This window comes from Camellia sinensis, chromosome 4 (genome assembly GCF_055761805.1).
Source record: "Camellia sinensis isolate YWXY chromosome 4, ASM5576180v1, whole genome shotgun sequence".
Classification (NCBI taxonomy): Eukaryota; Viridiplantae; Streptophyta; class Magnoliopsida; order Ericales; family Theaceae; genus Camellia; species Camellia sinensis.
In genome coordinates, this window is record NC_138964.1 from 221,112,643 (window position 1) to 221,129,954 (window position 17,312).

A 17,312-nucleotide genomic window follows, 5' to 3' on the forward strand; every position below is an offset into this window, starting at 1 on the left:
TACTTTTTTACATATTTTTTTTTAAAAAAAAAAAGAGTCAAAAAATTAATTTTTAACCACATTCTTAAAACAACCCAAAATATAGGCTCTCCAAAAGTTAAGGGGTTGGTTGTATCCCGCCAAACAAACACCCACTTAAGATACAAGAAAATTAATAAATAATCAAAACTCACAAATAAAAATTTTAATGTTTCTACTATTTATTACTTTGATAAATTACTTTGCATTATTATTAATATTAAATGATTATTTCATAAATATAAAATATATTTAAAAAGTCTCATATTACCAAATAATGGGTAAATTCATAAAATTTTAAAAAATTATCAGTAAATTAATCTAATCAATAGGATGTGTCCATCATTACTTTTCCCTTCCTGTTTACAAGTTTACGAGGTGGATCAAGAAGGGTGTGATGAACCAAAGCCCGAAAAACAGTCTGCTTGATATTTATGAAGCCCAATTTAACCTCATTCAGCCCAATTTAGAAATTGAAGTATTTATTTGGGATGACCATTTAAATCCGATCCACGGAGGTCCGCTCATACCATCTGAATGGGACGGATTTTACCTGCCCCAACACTTATGTGGGGCGGGGGTAGATTATGCTTTGGTCATCCGTAATGGGGGTGGGGCGGGGCCGGGAGCGGGAGCGGGGGGCGGGGATCGCTTTCTCCGGTCCAAACCTGACCCGATATAATTAATAATATATAAATAAATAATATATATATATATATATATATAATATAATTAGATATAAGAAAATAATATTAAAAGTCTATGATTTTATTTAAATATAAATAAATAGTAATCTTAAAAGTTTTACTATTTATATATATGAAAATAAAAAAATTATTTAGTGTGTTAAGAATTTAAATAGTTTTTAATTTTTTTGACTATTTGAAATGTGATCGGATAGCCACGGAAGTAGGGGTGGGGTTGAAAAATTCCACTCGTAGTAGGGATGGGGGTAGAGTTTGTCGGCGGGGAATGACAAATCCGCCCTATGGCCATCCTTAATATATACGAACCAACTTTACTAGAAATTCTTATCTTTTTACCCCCTCCAGAAAAAGAGAGAAAAAAAAAGAGAGAGAACATATATATTTTTATTTGTGTAAAATATTTAAATGCGTATGAACAAAACAATTCTATCTCTGATTTGAATTTTAAAATTATAAAATATTTACGCAATAAAAAACAATTATGTAACAACTTATTTAAGAGTTCAGTTACCCTCCTTGAAGCCTCTCCCTCACTTCCTCTGTGCAACAGCTAAGATCAGCCAGTCTAGATCCAACGGCTATAAAAAAATAAAAATAAATTTTTTTGAAACAAATTGAAATAGAAATTTTCCAGCCAAAAGCTATGCAGGTTATACACAGAGTTTTGGAATTCACTCTCACTCAGCCCCCTTCTCCTCCATCGAACCCACCCTCACTGGCAACCCATCTTCATCGACGACTCACTCCCGACGACGGCAAGAAGCTCCTGAAACCCAACCGACCGACGTCTTTCCTTCTTTCTCCTTACACAGGCAAGCTCTCTCTCTCTCTCTCTCTCTCTCTCTCTCTCTCTCTCTCTCTCTCTCTCTCTCTCTCTCTCTCTCTGTGTGTGTTTCTTGATTGTGTTTTTGTTTGTTTGGGGGGATAAGATTGGAATATCTTATTCAAGTAATTTTGATTCAGTTTTTTGTGGGTTTTGACTAGAGTCTTTTTGAGGGTTTTTTGTGGCATAAATCATGGGTTTGTTTTGAATATTTGGTTTGGGGTTTGGGAAGCTGTTTATAATTTTTTCTATTTACAATTTGTTCTGATTCATTTCTTTCATTTTTTTGAGAGTTTATTTTCCCCACCTCTGTTTCTTAATAATTTTTTTATTTTTTTTTTACATTGCTTGCTGGAGGAAGATGCATTTTCAGAGATTGGTGTGTTGGTGGTGGGTGATTTCTTTCAACAAGTGATTGTCAGGTTGGTTACTGTCTCATGTTTGCCTCTCTTGCTCTTTTCTAGTGTCAACATTTCTCTATTGATGTCTGTGTTCTACTTCTAATATGTGTACTTCCAAAGTGCTGTAGTTTTTGTGGTTTTAGTCTTTGTTAGCTTGTAGTAGTGCCATTATGTTCTTAGTTGTTCTTGCTTAACCATGGTTATATTGTCAATTGCATACTAGATTGTGTTGGACAATCTTTACTGTATTTGTAAAATTCATTCTGTTGCATACTTAACAACAAACAGAATATATAAGAAATAAAAGAAAAATAAGAGAATTGTTTGATTATAAAAATCAAACCAGGAAAATAAAATAAAATAAATAAAAATTGATTTTTATTTTGTTACAAAAACAAAATCAAAATCTGATTTAAATAAATAAATAAAACAGAAAATAAATAACCAACTTACTTGATTAATTTCTTGAATAATATTCTGATCAAGTCCAGTGTTCGACACTGTGTCCTTAAGACAGATTCGTCCTCTCCACGGTATTTTCAGAACGTGGACGTCTGTCTCCCAGGATGAAATGATCAACAGCAAACAATAGCAGCACTACAAATTGTTTGCCCAACGAACACATTAAGTGTTTACACTCTTTCTCACAGAAAATATATGCAGCAAAATGCAGAGAATTTTAGCAGAGGAGAAGTACGAAAATTATTGTAAAAAACCAAATGAGGGATTACCTATTTATATAGGTGAAGTGGTGGCTTGGTGGCTGCTAATTTTAAATTAAACAGGTACAATACCTGTTCAATTTAAATTAAACAGATACAAAATCTATAGGCATTGTTTGGTTTGAATTTCAAACAATTCAAAAACTTGTTTTGGGTGGATTTGAATTTGAACAGATTTGGTTAGGACAGATCCGAAACTGTGCAGAATTTCTGAAGAGGTGCAAACCAAAAATTTGAATTTTATTTCCAACCAAAATTGGGCCGGACAAGCCCAGCTGAACGGGACGGACGGTGGCGGCGCACTCGCGTGTGTGGTGATTTTTGGTCCAATAGGTCTAGCCTATTTTGCCCATAACCTCCCTCTCTACAAAACTTGGGTACCCCTTGGGGCACACCCCAAGTTCCAATCCCATGCCTTATAAACCCACTCAAAACTTCTCACCAAATCAATGTGGGACAAGCCATTTTTCAAACCTTTAAGGATTTTCCACCAAAACTCTATTTCCATGGAGCACACTTTGGCTTCAATTTCCCATTCACTCGATAATGGTTTTGAGTAACCAAATATACCACGTGAATCACAATGTGGCATAAAACGCGTTATCACTTGGACCCGCCAAATTTCGCGTACGGGTCCCACCTAAATAATAGACCAAAGTTAGGAAAAATTCTGTTATATACCTAGATTTTTTCCAAATCATTTCTAACAGATTGAACCAATTGTATTGATTGGAATGCATTTCTAATTAATTTGTATTATGTTTTCCATTACCATGAAACTTGAATAGCTCTCAGAATGGTGGCTTCTAAAAGGTTATAATTGACAAAACCTCTGTATGTATATATATATGGAAGATTTGCATTACAAAACTACGAAGGCAATGGTGGGTGTTTTAACTGGAAATTAAATGATCACAAGGAGTGACATCATTTTGTATGAAAATTTTGTATAAAAGTTTTGGTTTGTGTACCATTACCATTTTTTTTTCTTCTTTTTTACTGTCGTTTGTTCTTTTATTTTGATTTTGTTTTTTGAGCAAAACCTCACCCTTTTTAGCCCATTTGGATTAAAAATCCTTATTGGTTTTTAATGTAACTTGGACAAAGAAACATGAGAGTTGGTGCTAAATGTTTTGACACAGTAACTAAAACAAATTTAAGTTACAATAACATTGAGCTCTTTTTATTCTTCCTCTCTCTTTTTTTTTTAAAATTTTTTTTTATTCATTTTCTCTTAAATTGGAATGTTAGGCTTCTTAAACTTCCACTTAAATTAAAGAATCATATGCTATAATGTGAGGATATGTGTGATATGCTATACATGTCTTTATCAATTTTCAAAAAATGGGGTTGTGATCCTTAGTTGTGAGATTGTTTGTATTGTGTATGCAGATTAAAAAATGGCTTCTTCTTCTACAAACAATAGCAACATAAGATTAAAACCAAGACTGTGCAATTGTGGAAGAACAACTGCCATATATATTGTAAGAACCAATGAGCATGAAAATCAAGGGCGTTTGTTCTTTGTATGCCCATTAAAATATGTATATATTGTAAAAATTAATCCTTTAGTAGTTACAAATTAATTTGTCTTATTCGACTAATTGATTGTCATGCATTGTAGAGTAACACTGGCCATTGCAATTATTTTAAGTTCGTAGATGAAGATGATGAAGAAGTTACGTCCACAATCCGTTCCAACACTAGAGCTTGTGATGCTATAACAGTAGAAGAATTTAACGATCTAAGGGCGAAGCTTCATGGAATAGAAAATAAAAATGATGAATATCGTCAAAGACTTGAAAGGATGGAAAATGAAAATGATAACTATGGTCGAAGGCTTAAAAGGATTGAAAATCATTTGAAGGCAATGGTGTATGTCATTGTAATTTTTATGATTTTGTACTTTATGTTGGAATTTATGGTTTTTATAGGCTTATTTTAGGTCAACTTTGAGCTCAAATTTGAGTGGGTCCCACACGTTTTTTATGGTGGGTCCAAAGAGGTGACGTGTTCTTTGCCGCATGGCAAGTCACATGGTGAAAACGATTCGTCAAAATCATTTATGAGTGAATGGAAAATTGACATCGTTCTCGGGTTCGTGAAATAGACAATTAAAGAAGTAAAATGCGGATTGCTTTGTAATGGTAGTTCTACATTGAAAACTTAAGAGAACTTATGTGTATATATAAGTTCTAGGTGGCAACACTAGGGTTGGGTCCCAAGGGGCACCCAAAGTTTGTAGAAGGGAGGAGTTATGGACAATTCATTTGTTGCCTTCTAGCAACTTTCTGATTTTTGAAAATTCATTTGTTGCCTTCGTTTTGCTCTCTTGCATACATATATTCTTCACACTAGTTTTAGAGAAAATTCTGAGAGTATAGAACACAGGTTTGGTTCGCTGTACAGATTGTTTGGAGTGCTACTACAATCTGTGTAGATCATTGTATCTTGGGAGATAGATGCCATTTATTTGTAAGCACCGAAGCGGGGAGAATCTGTCTTAAGAACAGAGTGTCATACACTCGACTTGATCTTTTTATGATTATTCGGTTCGGTAAATAAATTCAATAAGTAATTTATTTTTATTTGTTTGATTTGTTTCAAGTTATTATTTTACACAGAAGATCGTTCCAATAATCTTAAGACATACCTGCTTGAATTATTCTGTTTATACAGAATTTTTCGTTTATTTCTCTTTCTTCCTTTCTTCTTCTTATAGAAATTATTTTCTGTGATTATACAAAGTAACATTCTGGTTGGAAAAAAACAAATAGTAGTAATATACTGTTTATTTTCTTTGACAATTAGTAGTAATATACTGGTAGTTATTAACAAATCAGAATATTTATTTGTGAAGTCGGTCAGAATTAATTTTGGTTTTCATAAATAATTTCTGAGTTTTCATTAATTAAAATTCTATTTTTAGTATTTTAATTTTTGAAGTGTTACAGAAATATTTTTCTGTGTGGAATTAATTTGTTTAAATAAAATTTTATTTTCAAATTAATTGGAAATAAAAATTACAATTCTTGTTTCTTTTATTTTTACAAAATTTAAATTCTGTATTTATGGTTTAATTTTTTGCGTAGTATAAAATTCTAATTATAATTTTGTTTTATAATTTAGAATTTATAGCTACTGAAACTAATGCTGAAACAAGTACTGGAATGGTGGTTGCAATAGCTCCAACCCCTCCTGCTGTTGTGACTATGCCAGTCAATTATGGTGAAAAGTCAGAGAAGTTCTTACGAACTAATTTTAAAAGATGGCAGCAGAAAATGTTTGTTCTATCTTACTACTCTCAACCTGGCGCATTTCTTTCGTGAGAATGGTCCTACTCTGAACGAGGATGAAGCCGACCGACAAGTAGTTGCTGCGGTCGATGCCTGGAAACATGTTGATTTCCTTTGCTGAAACTACATCTTGACGGACTTGACAGCACATTATAAAATGTCTACAGCCCAATTAAAACGGCAAAAGAACTTTGGAAGTCGTTGGAGAAAAAATATAAAATAGAAGATGCTGGCTCGAAGACATTCGTAGTAGGTAAATTTCTAGACTTTGTGATGGTTGATTCTAAGACTATGATAAGTCAAATTCAAGATCTCCAACTCATTCTGCATCACAATCATGTAGAAGGCATGTCTCTGAGTGAATCCTTCCAAGTTTCTTCCTTAATTGAAAAATTACCATAAGGCTTGAAGAAATTTAAGTACTACCTCAAACACAAGCGCAGAGAAATAACCTTAGAGGAATTGATTTTGCATTTGAGGATTGAGGAGGACAACCGCAATTCTACGAAGCGGGCTGGTAAGCATCCCATGGAGTCTAAGGAAAATGTGGTGGAACGTGCTCCAAAAGCAAAGAAACGAAAGTTTTTTAGAAGAAAGTTCTGCACAAGGCTCTAAAGGAGGGGAAATTAAAAAGTACAAGTTTAATGGAAAATGTTATATCTATGGAAAGACATCAGGCCAAAGATTGCCGAAGCAAACGCAAAGGCAAATGAAGATCAAGCAAGAAGCTTGCTCAAGCCAATATGACCGAAGTGGACAAAATTTCCAATGGTGTAGATGACATAAATCTTTCCTCAGTTGGTTTCGAGGCAAATCTTGTCGGAAATCCAAAACAATGGTGGGTGGACACTAGTGCTACTCGCCATATTTGTGCCGACAAAAAGATGTTCACATCTTATTCTATGGTGGACAACGGCGAACAACTTTTTATGGGCAACTCTTCGACTTCTAAAGTTGAAGGACAATGAAAGATTATTCTGAAGATGACATTTGGAAATAAAATCACTCTCAACAATGTGCTGCATGTATTGGACATTCGTAAGAATCTAGTCTCCGGATCTCTATTAAGTAAAAATGGATTTAGGCTAGTTTTTGAAAGTGACAAATTTGTACTTACCAAAAATGAGATGTATGTAGGAAAATATTACATGTTTGTAGACACCCCATTTTTGACTACCCTTAAGATTTGGGCGCTTTATTCCAAACACCCGATGATGAAAGTTACACTATGCAATCTTTTGAATTCTCAGCGAAGAAATTTGGATTCAAGCTCTAATCCCAAACCTTGCACCCCATTTTGGCCAAACTATTTTAGACCTTAAAACCCTCTTTTCAAAATAGTTTTTCAAATGTTTCTACGATTTTCCAAGGCTCGTATTTTGTTTAAAACATTGCACTTTTCGGTAGACTGAGTAAGGACAAAATGGAAATAAATGGAATGGAGGTGAACTCTTTGAAAAATATTTAAAACATCTTATTTATCAGTTTAGAGTTGAAGGAAATAGGAGGGGAGGGAAGAAAGCTAGTTTAGGAAGAAGTTGAGCATTAAACCGTTGAGAAAGAATGAGCAGCCTTCACTAAATTATGCATATCTCTTTGCACACTTAGAACTTAGATGTGAGGCCACTACCATTGGAAATTAGACTTTCGGGGCTTCAATTTAGACTCAAGAATAACCTAAATCCTAGTTTGAATGAGGGAGATATGTCTATTTGAAATCGGGCTTGAAATGCAGATTTTTAGAGCCGGCCAAGTCCATTTAGATTCAGCCGTGGCTCATTTAGAGCCGGCCGGATTTCAATGAAAATTTGTCCAGAATGTCTTTTTAGACTTGGCCTTGCATTATTTGGTCCGGCTGTGGGTTTTTTGGAGCTGGCCAACTGTTTTGGGAGCCAGCTAGCTCTCAATAGCGCCAAACAGACAGTTGGCGGGAATTGGATAGCTGGCTTTGTTTGAAGATATTTCTGACCAAATTGGCTCAAATCCTATAAATAGGACCTCCTACTTCAAATTTTAAGGTTATAAAAACCTTCAAAGAGGCTTAGACATTGATGAGAGCTTTTGGACCTTTAAACTTCCTTTGATTCTTCAAATCAATTCCCACCCTCCGTACACAATTAAAGCTTGGATTTGAAGCTTTCTTGTAGAGAATTCAAGGCATATTTTCATAACCTAGAGGTTAGAGAATTGTTCTAGGAGATATTTGTAGGAGCTTTGACATAACTTCCTTACAAAAGCTTTCTTTATCTTCAAACCTTTTTCAACAATACATACACCATTAGAGCTTGTTCTTGGAGTTTTTTGTTGAGATTTGAAACTAAATTTCAGAACCTTAAGGGTGTTTTGAATCAAGTTTGATAACTAAGAAGCATCCTCTCTTTCAAGAGGTATAAGCTTATCACCTTTTTCCTTACTTTCATTTCAATTTTTTTCTTGTATTTCCCTACTATTTTGGATACTATTTTGGATCCATTCTAAGTGTTGGAATTTGGGGTTGAATTGTTACCAAAGATAGAAAGGTTTAACACCCTTTCTTACTCCTTATTTCATAGCTCATGTTCTTGCACTCTTTTCTTTGTTTTTTACACTAATTTTCAGAGTTTAAAAAGGCTGAAAAACATGGTTTAAAAGTCTCAAAAGTGGAGGGATTAGCCACCTCTCTTTGATTTTGCTTACTAACTTTGTATCTTTTGCTTTTGTCTATCTTTTTGTGCTCTTTAAACACACTTTTAGCCACTTTTTTGGGGCTGTTTTGGGATTGTTCTTGGACTTTTTTGGGGTTGAAATATGTTATTTAAAATTGCAAAAAGTGGAGGGGTTAGCCACCCCTCCTTAGGCTTTGTTCCAAAGCTTTTTCTCTACTCTTTTTACTTACTTTCTCTTGCTTTTAGCTACTATTTTTTTACATTTTAGGGGCTATTATGGGCTGTTTAATTCATTTAAATAGTTTATGCTTTGAATATTGTACATGTTGTGTTGTAAGTCCTTATGGTTTCGGTTGTTTAGGCCTTAGACACCAAGTCATTTGAGTTGATAGCTTTATTTACTTAGTTTTCATGCGAAGAATTTTATTTTAAATAATCAACTTCGCATAATCATTTATGCACCCTCCCTTCTTTCTTCTTTTCTTCTGTTTGAGAGCTATTGCAAACAAGTGCTTGTTGTTCAAGGCATGAGAAAGAGATCTATATTCAATGGCTTAATCTCTACGAAGGTTCATCGTCAATGTATAGGCTCTTTTTCATGCTATGGATCACTTCTCGTTTGACATTTCTTCTCATTTAGTGGACTTAAACATCACTTCGGACAAATTGGTTAAAGAATGGCAAAGACTAACAAAATTGGCCTAAAATGAACTAAACTGACATAAAAAAAATGTTTAGAGTTGGTTGGATTTGGCCAGACGTTATGCCAAGTCCATCACTCCGAGAATTGTCACTTATCAATCCATGATATGTTTATGAGACTTGGAGCATGTCTACTTCCCTCTTTGAGCCTTCATGATAAGAGGAAGGGGTGGTTTTCCATTGCATTTATTAAATTTGTCCAAACGTGCTCGAAATCATCAAGCCATCAAATTGTGCTTATTGGTGGTTTTGGACTCGAAATCGTTCTTCTCTTGAGTTTCCCATGACAGAGAAGAGCAGAAAGGACAAATAGGGCCTATAAAGACTCTGTCTGCACTGTTTTCACCTCAGAGCACAAAAACATTTTTGGCATAAAATTAGGGTACGACTAGCTCTTTTTGGACCCGGCCGAATCTCATTTAGGGCCGGCCGGCTCCCAATGTTTGGTAAAACAGAGACTTTTGGTAGAAACAAAAGGCTGTGGCTGAAGGTGAGGCAGACCAGTCTGGGCAGACAGAGCAGCTTCTAGACATGTGCATGCAATCATTATGCCTCATTGTTACTTGTATTCGTATTATTATCTTATTATCTTATTATTGTTGTTATTGTAAATATTAATTGTTGTTGCAATTGCATTGGATATTATTATCGTGTAATTAGTATTGATATAATATCTTTGTTGTAATAAATTAGATAGTTAGCTTAGTGTCCCTTGAATTTGTAATAAGTAGTTAATTAACTTAGCTAGTTAGTTACTTAATTCATTTATTCAAATTTGTAATAATTAGTTAATCCGGACACTTGGACACTTATTCGGACCCTCTTGCACGAGGGTAAATATGTAATAATTATGTATGTCTTCCAACCCCCATTTCTTTCTCCCTTTTATTTACCCGCTTATAATGGTAGTGTAGAGTATAATGTTTCCTTAGCATTTCCCATGTTCGCATACACTCGTCTCACATGTATTTGGGTTCGGCTCATCATACTAACCAATGTCGATTTCAAATTCATTGCTTAAATACGTGATTTATTCTATGTTTTGAATTGAATCATATACCATGTTAGTTGCTGAACCTATGTAATTGCATGATTGCATGTGTCACATTAGTCATTTCGCATTAGTTAGGCACATGTATGTTTTCTAATTATCTTGCTTTGTTGGCTTGCCTTGGAGTATTAGGTGAGCGTTTATTGTTTTAACATATTGCATCGCGTGTTAGTGTAGCCATATCGAGTATGCTTTCCGTGAGACTAAGTGCTTAAGGGATATACCTATTTGAATGCCTATGGATGAAGGCCTTTTTACTTAAGTTGGAATAAGTTGATTAATGTCAATACAAGCTCACTTTTTCAAGTGACATGTATGCAAAACATTTTTTCAAAACAAACATAAAATCAGTGAGTTCCAAATTTTGTAAAGTGGTCTATACTTGTGTGCATCACATAGTAAAGATAACCTAATAACCGGAACAAGAGTATATAATGTAAATAAAAATCACATCATGATTAGTAGACGCCAATCTTTGATCGGGTGAGTGGGGTGTTCAATTCATGACCTTCCCCTCTCATACCTAAGTTCCCGAGCTGAGACACTTTGGTGATGACAGACTAATGGCCTTTGGCACGAGTCATGGGTTTCCTAAATTTTCCAAGAATATTTGGGTGGCGATTCTGTAATCTGACAAAGCAGTCCATTTTTGGCATTTTGATTCAAAATTGATTTTCCAAAAGAATTGCTGGATTTGGACTCATTTGTGTTTGTCTATTTCACATTACACTTATGAAATCAGATTTAGAACCACGGGAGTCCAAACTGTAGGGCTATCGTATTTGAAAGGAGCACGAAAAGCAAGCTACAATTTCTAATGGCCTTTTCAAAATAAATGTAATGACTGTTGTACCCTCTGTTATTAATAATAATACATCTTCTTCTTACTTGTTTTAGTCTTCAAATTTGTGGCATGGTAGACTAGGACATAAATAATTATGGATCTTTGCGTAGATTAATTAATATGGAATGTTTACCTAAATTTGACATTGATTTAAATCATAAATGTGAAATTTGTGTTGAGACAAAATTAACTAAAACTCCTTTTCATTCAATTGAGCGAAATACAAAGCCACTTGAATTAATTCATAGTGACATTTGTGATTTTAAATCAATTCAAACCAGAAGTGGGAAAAAATATTTTATCACTTTCATAAATGACTACACTAGATATAGTTATGCTTATTTAATTCGAATCAAGGATGAAACTTTTAAAACTTTCATTCAATTTAAGAATGAAGTTGAAAATCAACTTAGTAAAAAAATTAAAAAACTAAGAAGTGATAGAGGTAGTGAATATGAATCACCTTTTGGTGAGTTTTGTAAAGAACATGGAATAATTCATCAAACCATCGCTCATTACTCACCTCAGCAAAATGGAATTGCTGAAAGGAAAAATAGAACTTTGAAAGAAATGATGAATGCCAATGTTAATAAGTTCTGGATTACCTCAGAACTTGTGGGGAGAAGTAATACTTTCTGCTAATTATATACTTAATAAAGTACCTTGAAAGAAAGTGAATCAAACACTTTATGAAATGTGGCATGTGAGAGTACCATCCAACAAATACTTAAAAGTGTGGGGGTGTTTAGCTAAAGTGCTATTCTTAGTCCTAAAAAGACTAAGATAAGTCCTAAAACTGTTGATTGTGTATTCATTGGTTATACCAAAAATAGTAGTGCGTATCGATTTTTGATTCATAAGTCAGAACATTCCGAAATGCATGTAAATACTATTATTGAATCTCAGAATGCATCGTTCTTTGAACATATATTTCTAAATAAGACTGGACAAGAGACTTGTCACACCCCAAACTCACCCCTAAAAGTTTGGGCATGACCGACTTGATGATGGGTCTCAAAACCACATAATCAAATAGCAAGAATACCTTAAATAACACCGGGGCCTGAACGGAAGCAAATATTAATCTAATATGACCTTCGTTGAGCAGTGCTTAAATGCCAGGATCACAAAATATTTCATCACATAACCCAACACATAATGTAGTATATACGTAAGTGGCAACTATATACACACATATACAATCCCAACCCCATAAATGGGGGTATAACCAAAACATTCAAGGGTGAAAAGGTATACATATCTATCAACGTTTGACAAAAGTACTGATGACACAATGTTATGTGCCATGAAGGGAACTCTACAAAAATAAATAGGCTTCATTTAATTGATGAGACACAACGGGGTCGACAAAAGAGCTGCTAGAGCTGGACTAGGACTGGCCTCCAAGCTGATTACCTACATTGATATACATAACACAGAGTGAGCGAGGCTCAGTGAATAATAACATGTAGGGCAATTCGTATGAATGAATAGAAATCGCACCGAATGTAAACATATAATTTGCATGCTTGTCTTCGTTCTGCATTCATTCCCAAAATGGCCATGGGCCCAATATCATACAGAACGACCTCAGGTCCAACGTATCAATAGCTGTTTGGAACATTGGAGGGTAGGTAGAACATTGATGTCCCCACCTCCCTCGGCCCTAGGGCCGCCAACAATAAGTAGTTTATATCCGAATGGCCTTAGGCCCATTGATAGCAAAACAAAACGACCTCGGGTCTATAACAATACCATTGTTCAATAGTACGACACAAGTTTTTTAATTGTTCACCATATCGGGACACAACCCATTCACGAGTAACAGTATACTAACGATAATTATCAAAAGTAAATGGAACATATCACTACACTACTATTACTCACAGTGCTATGGAGAAGCAATAGTCCCTTCCTGTGTGTGACCTACACACAGCATGCAACCCACAAGTCAGCTACTTTTCATTGGACAATATCAGATTCTTTCAACTCTTACTTATTTTCAAGCATTTTAAAAGGTTCAAATGCACATTTTAATATGTCCAGAGGGTCTATCAGAAGAAAAGAAACACATAGAAGTTTTCCTCTTAGGCCGCATGTGCGGAAGCCCTCCACTGCATATGCGGGAAGGTGGGCCGCACGTGCGGGGGCCCTTCTCCGCACGTGTATTTATTTCAAAACCTCAAGTTTGTACTCCCCTGTTTTCCGCACGTGCCGCTGTGAGCCCCGCACGTGCGGTGGTGCTTCCCGCACGTGCGGCCATGAGCCCCGCACGTGCGGTCGTAACCTTTGTTTTGAGCAGTCCGAACCAAGGCAAACATCCAACTAGGTGTACACATCATAAGCTACAAAATAGAGGAATTCAATGCAATATTATGATACAACATCACAATAACATGAATCACAAGTTTAATTAGACCATCATCCCCTCCAAATTCATATACACAACTCAATTCTCTTTGATTTCTAGCTTTGTTTGTCTAAGCAAATATATATTTAACCATCTAGTTGCATAGGTGAGTTCAAACATGCAAAACTAAAGGATAAGATGTAATTCTCCTCCATATAGCACAAAATAATTTCCAAAACAACCTAAAACAAGAAGTATTCTTCCAATTAACCGATGACCATACACTTGGCTTTAATTATAAACCCTAGTTTTCATGAATGTAAAAGAAGTTCTAACTCAAATCAATTAGAGTGGTTATTCTTGGTGGGTTATTCCTACCTTGAACTCAAATCTCTACAACTCTTCTCAATTCCTTTAATTTTCTTCTTGTTAAGCCTTTTCTCCTTTCTCTTCCTCTCTAGCACTCTTTCCTTCTTAGGAGATATTTCTTTGTGATATGAAAAGTGACCAAGTTAAGAGGGTTATTTAAGGGTTGAACACAAATTAATCAATTTAATCATTATGAATCAAATTTTTACAAAAATTCATATTATAATCTAAAAATCATGCTCATCACAATTATAAAGTTAATTTCGGGTTATCGCGTTTCTAAAGCTTCCAATTACTAATCCAAACGTCACAATTGTAACAAATTTTTCACATAATTGATAGATATAAATCCATTGTCATATAATTCACACAATTAAACTTAATTTTACATGGAATTTCACATCAAGCATATAATTACACATATAATAAGAGACTGAAAGCATACCAAAAAGCATATAAGAGGGTCAGGTTATTACAAGACTAGTACTAATAAAAGATTTTATGATGTTATTACTAGTCATGGTAAAGAACAAGAGCAAGAGATAGATCAAAATGAGGAAGAGGAACCTAGGTGATGTAGGCCGAAAAGTACCACATTGAGGCCACTTAAGTTACATTTTTAGTTTTTCAATTTTGTTTATTTGGTAGAGATGATGTGTTTGGTGCACTTGTATAGATTTAGCAGGAAATACGTAAATTCAATCAAAAAGGGGCGCGAAAGCAGATTCTTCGTGCAAGAAGTGAAAAAACCGAGCTAGCCACCTCACCGCACGTGTGGCCAAGCTTCACCGCATGTGCGGCCCACCATCGCTCGAGTGGCCCACCTAGGGTTGCGTGCGTAAAAATTTTGAGCTTTTCTGCTGGGATAAAAAAAAAAGGGACTGAAGTGGGTTCGAAAATTATTCTAAGAAAAGGAAGGCTAGGGTTTAGAGAATGTGATTTTTCCTCAAGCTTCAAGGAGAACTTTCATGGGGGCTTCCACCTCTTCCATTTCTTCCACCTCTTCCCACTCCTCCATGAGTAGCTAGGCTTTTATTTTCTAGGGTTTTGATGAAACCCTAGCCATGTAAATGGATTTTTCTTAAGCTTTGATTGTGAACAGTTTGAATAAATGTATAGATGATTTAGAAGTTTATAATAATTGTTCTTCCCATCTCTTCAAGTATTTTACTCTCTATGATTGTTTAATGCTTTCCATGCATTAGTTTTCTTTGTGTTTGTGTTCGACGTACGAGATGAGTCATGCTACGAGAGACGAGTCGGATTGCTACCATAGTTTAGAGCAAACGCCTCGTGCTACTCGGAATGATTCGTGCCTGTACGTTGAATGCAATAACCCTCTTGATCAATATTTTAAACTTGTAGTTGTGAAATATTGAGTATTTCAAACCGGATTACAATTTATGACCGATGTTAAATCTCATTTTTGTGGTTAGTGGTGAATTCTTTGCCCTACGATTTTTTTCAAAAATTAATATCTCAAACCCTAATTTTAATTGTCAATTTAATTATTCAATTTCATTTAATTCTTGTTTAGTCATAATATCCATCAATCTTTTTAATCAAAATTAATTTAGAAATCTAGCAATTAAATTAGTTTAATTTCATAACTGTTCATGTGGATCGATACCTGGACTTGCCATTATTCTAAAAGAATTTGGAATAGTTTAGTGTTTAATTTTGGTATGTGAAACGACCCATTAAATTTTGGCGCCGTTGCCGGAGACTTCTGGCGAAATTGAGTAATTTAAAGTTACATTTCTATTTTAATTTTTAGTTTAGGATTTTATATTTTTGTGTTACTAAGTGTGCAGAGTGTTTGCAAGTGAAGCTATCATCGAAGTGCAAGCAGAGTGGAACCGAGCTTTAAAAACAAACCACAGCACCAAAGTGCTTTCTTTTTAAATAAAAAAACAAAAACAAAAACAAATACTTGCAAGCAAAGCACCAAAGTGCTACAACTAGAGAGCTCAAGTGGAAATTGGGGATAACGTTTACACGCCAAGCACCCGCAAGACGCGTAAAGCGTTTTCGTTAAATTGCTGTGAGTATTCTCTTCTTTGGTATTTTTGCTTTCATAACTTAGTGCACAGAGCCGGAACTTAGTGTGTGTGAGTAGTGTATGCACGGGCGCCATTCTTGTCGCCCTAAATTGTGGAATTTGGACCTTGAACTAGAAAGGACTCTTAGGAAACTTAGAGCCTCTTCCCGTGTTCCTATTCTTGAACACCCTTATCCATACTTCGAACCAATAAAGATGGAAAACCCAAATGGCCTAAATGGGCCCAACTGGACCCTTAAGGATTACTTTACACCCACTGTATATACATCACCATCATGCATCCAATTACACGACACCACTACTGCTCATTATGAGATTAAGTCTAGCACCATCCAAATGCTTCCATCATTCCATGGACTAGCTCATGATGACCTTATAAACATCTGAATGAATTTTTGGAACTTTTCTCTACAGTGAGGATCCAGAATTTCACCAATGAGGCCTTAATGTTGCGTTTGTTTCCACTTTCATTAAAGGACAAAGCCAAACACTAGCTGAACTCCTTACCTGCTAATTCAATCACAACTTGGGACCAATTACAACAGAAGTTTTTGGAGAAATACTTTCCCATTGGTAAGACCAACCAACTCAGGCGAGCCATCACCAATTTTGCTCAAATTGATGGCAAGTAATTTCATGAGACATGGAAGAGACTTCGTGAACTTCTCCAACAGTGTCCCCACCACCAAGTGCCTGATTGGCAACTTGTGTAGACCTTTTACTATGGCTTAACTTAGCCTCACCGCCAAATGGTGGATTCTTCTTGTGGTGGGACAATCATGTCCAAAAATGACGCCGAGGCATGACAATTATTTGAGAACTTAAGTGATAATTCCCTTCACCATACCTCCGCAACCCGGCAAGTCCGGCAACCAGTAGTTGGAGCCCTAAAAAGAGGGGGCATTTATGAGGTAAGGCAAAACCTAGAGTTAGCCCAACAAGTAGAGGCATTGTTCCACAAGATGGACCAATTATTAGCTTTGGGACATGGCCCTACACAATAAGATCAACCTCAATTTCACGAGGCATGTGCTATTTGTGCGAGTCCTGCTCATGACTTGAGTGAGTTCCATTCGGCATCACAATTTTTGGAATTAGTCCAAGAGCATGTGAATGCGGCTCAAGGATTCTCTAACCCGGATAATGACCCATATTACAATACATATAATCAAGGATGGAGAAATCACCCTAATTTTTCATGGAGACCTCCTTCACAAGGCACTTCTTATAATCCTCCACTGGCAAGGCAGGATTTTAATAATTTTGCCAACCAATCTTTCTACCGTCTACCACAACCTTATCGACCCCTACAACCTTACTGG

General features: G+C 35.4%; 1 long non-coding RNA gene across 1 annotated transcript; it reads left to right on the forward strand.

The window, feature by feature from the left end:
* Positions 1 to 1,215: 1,215 nt before the first annotated feature.
* Positions 1,216 to 4,925, forward strand: LOC114316231 (uncharacterized). Its single transcript, XR_003648131.2, has 3 exons — positions 1,216 to 1,970; positions 4,064 to 4,155; positions 4,296 to 4,925. It is a non-coding gene; the product is annotated as an uncharacterized LOC114316231 (long non-coding RNA).
* Positions 4,926 to 17,312: the final 12,387 nt, after the last annotated feature.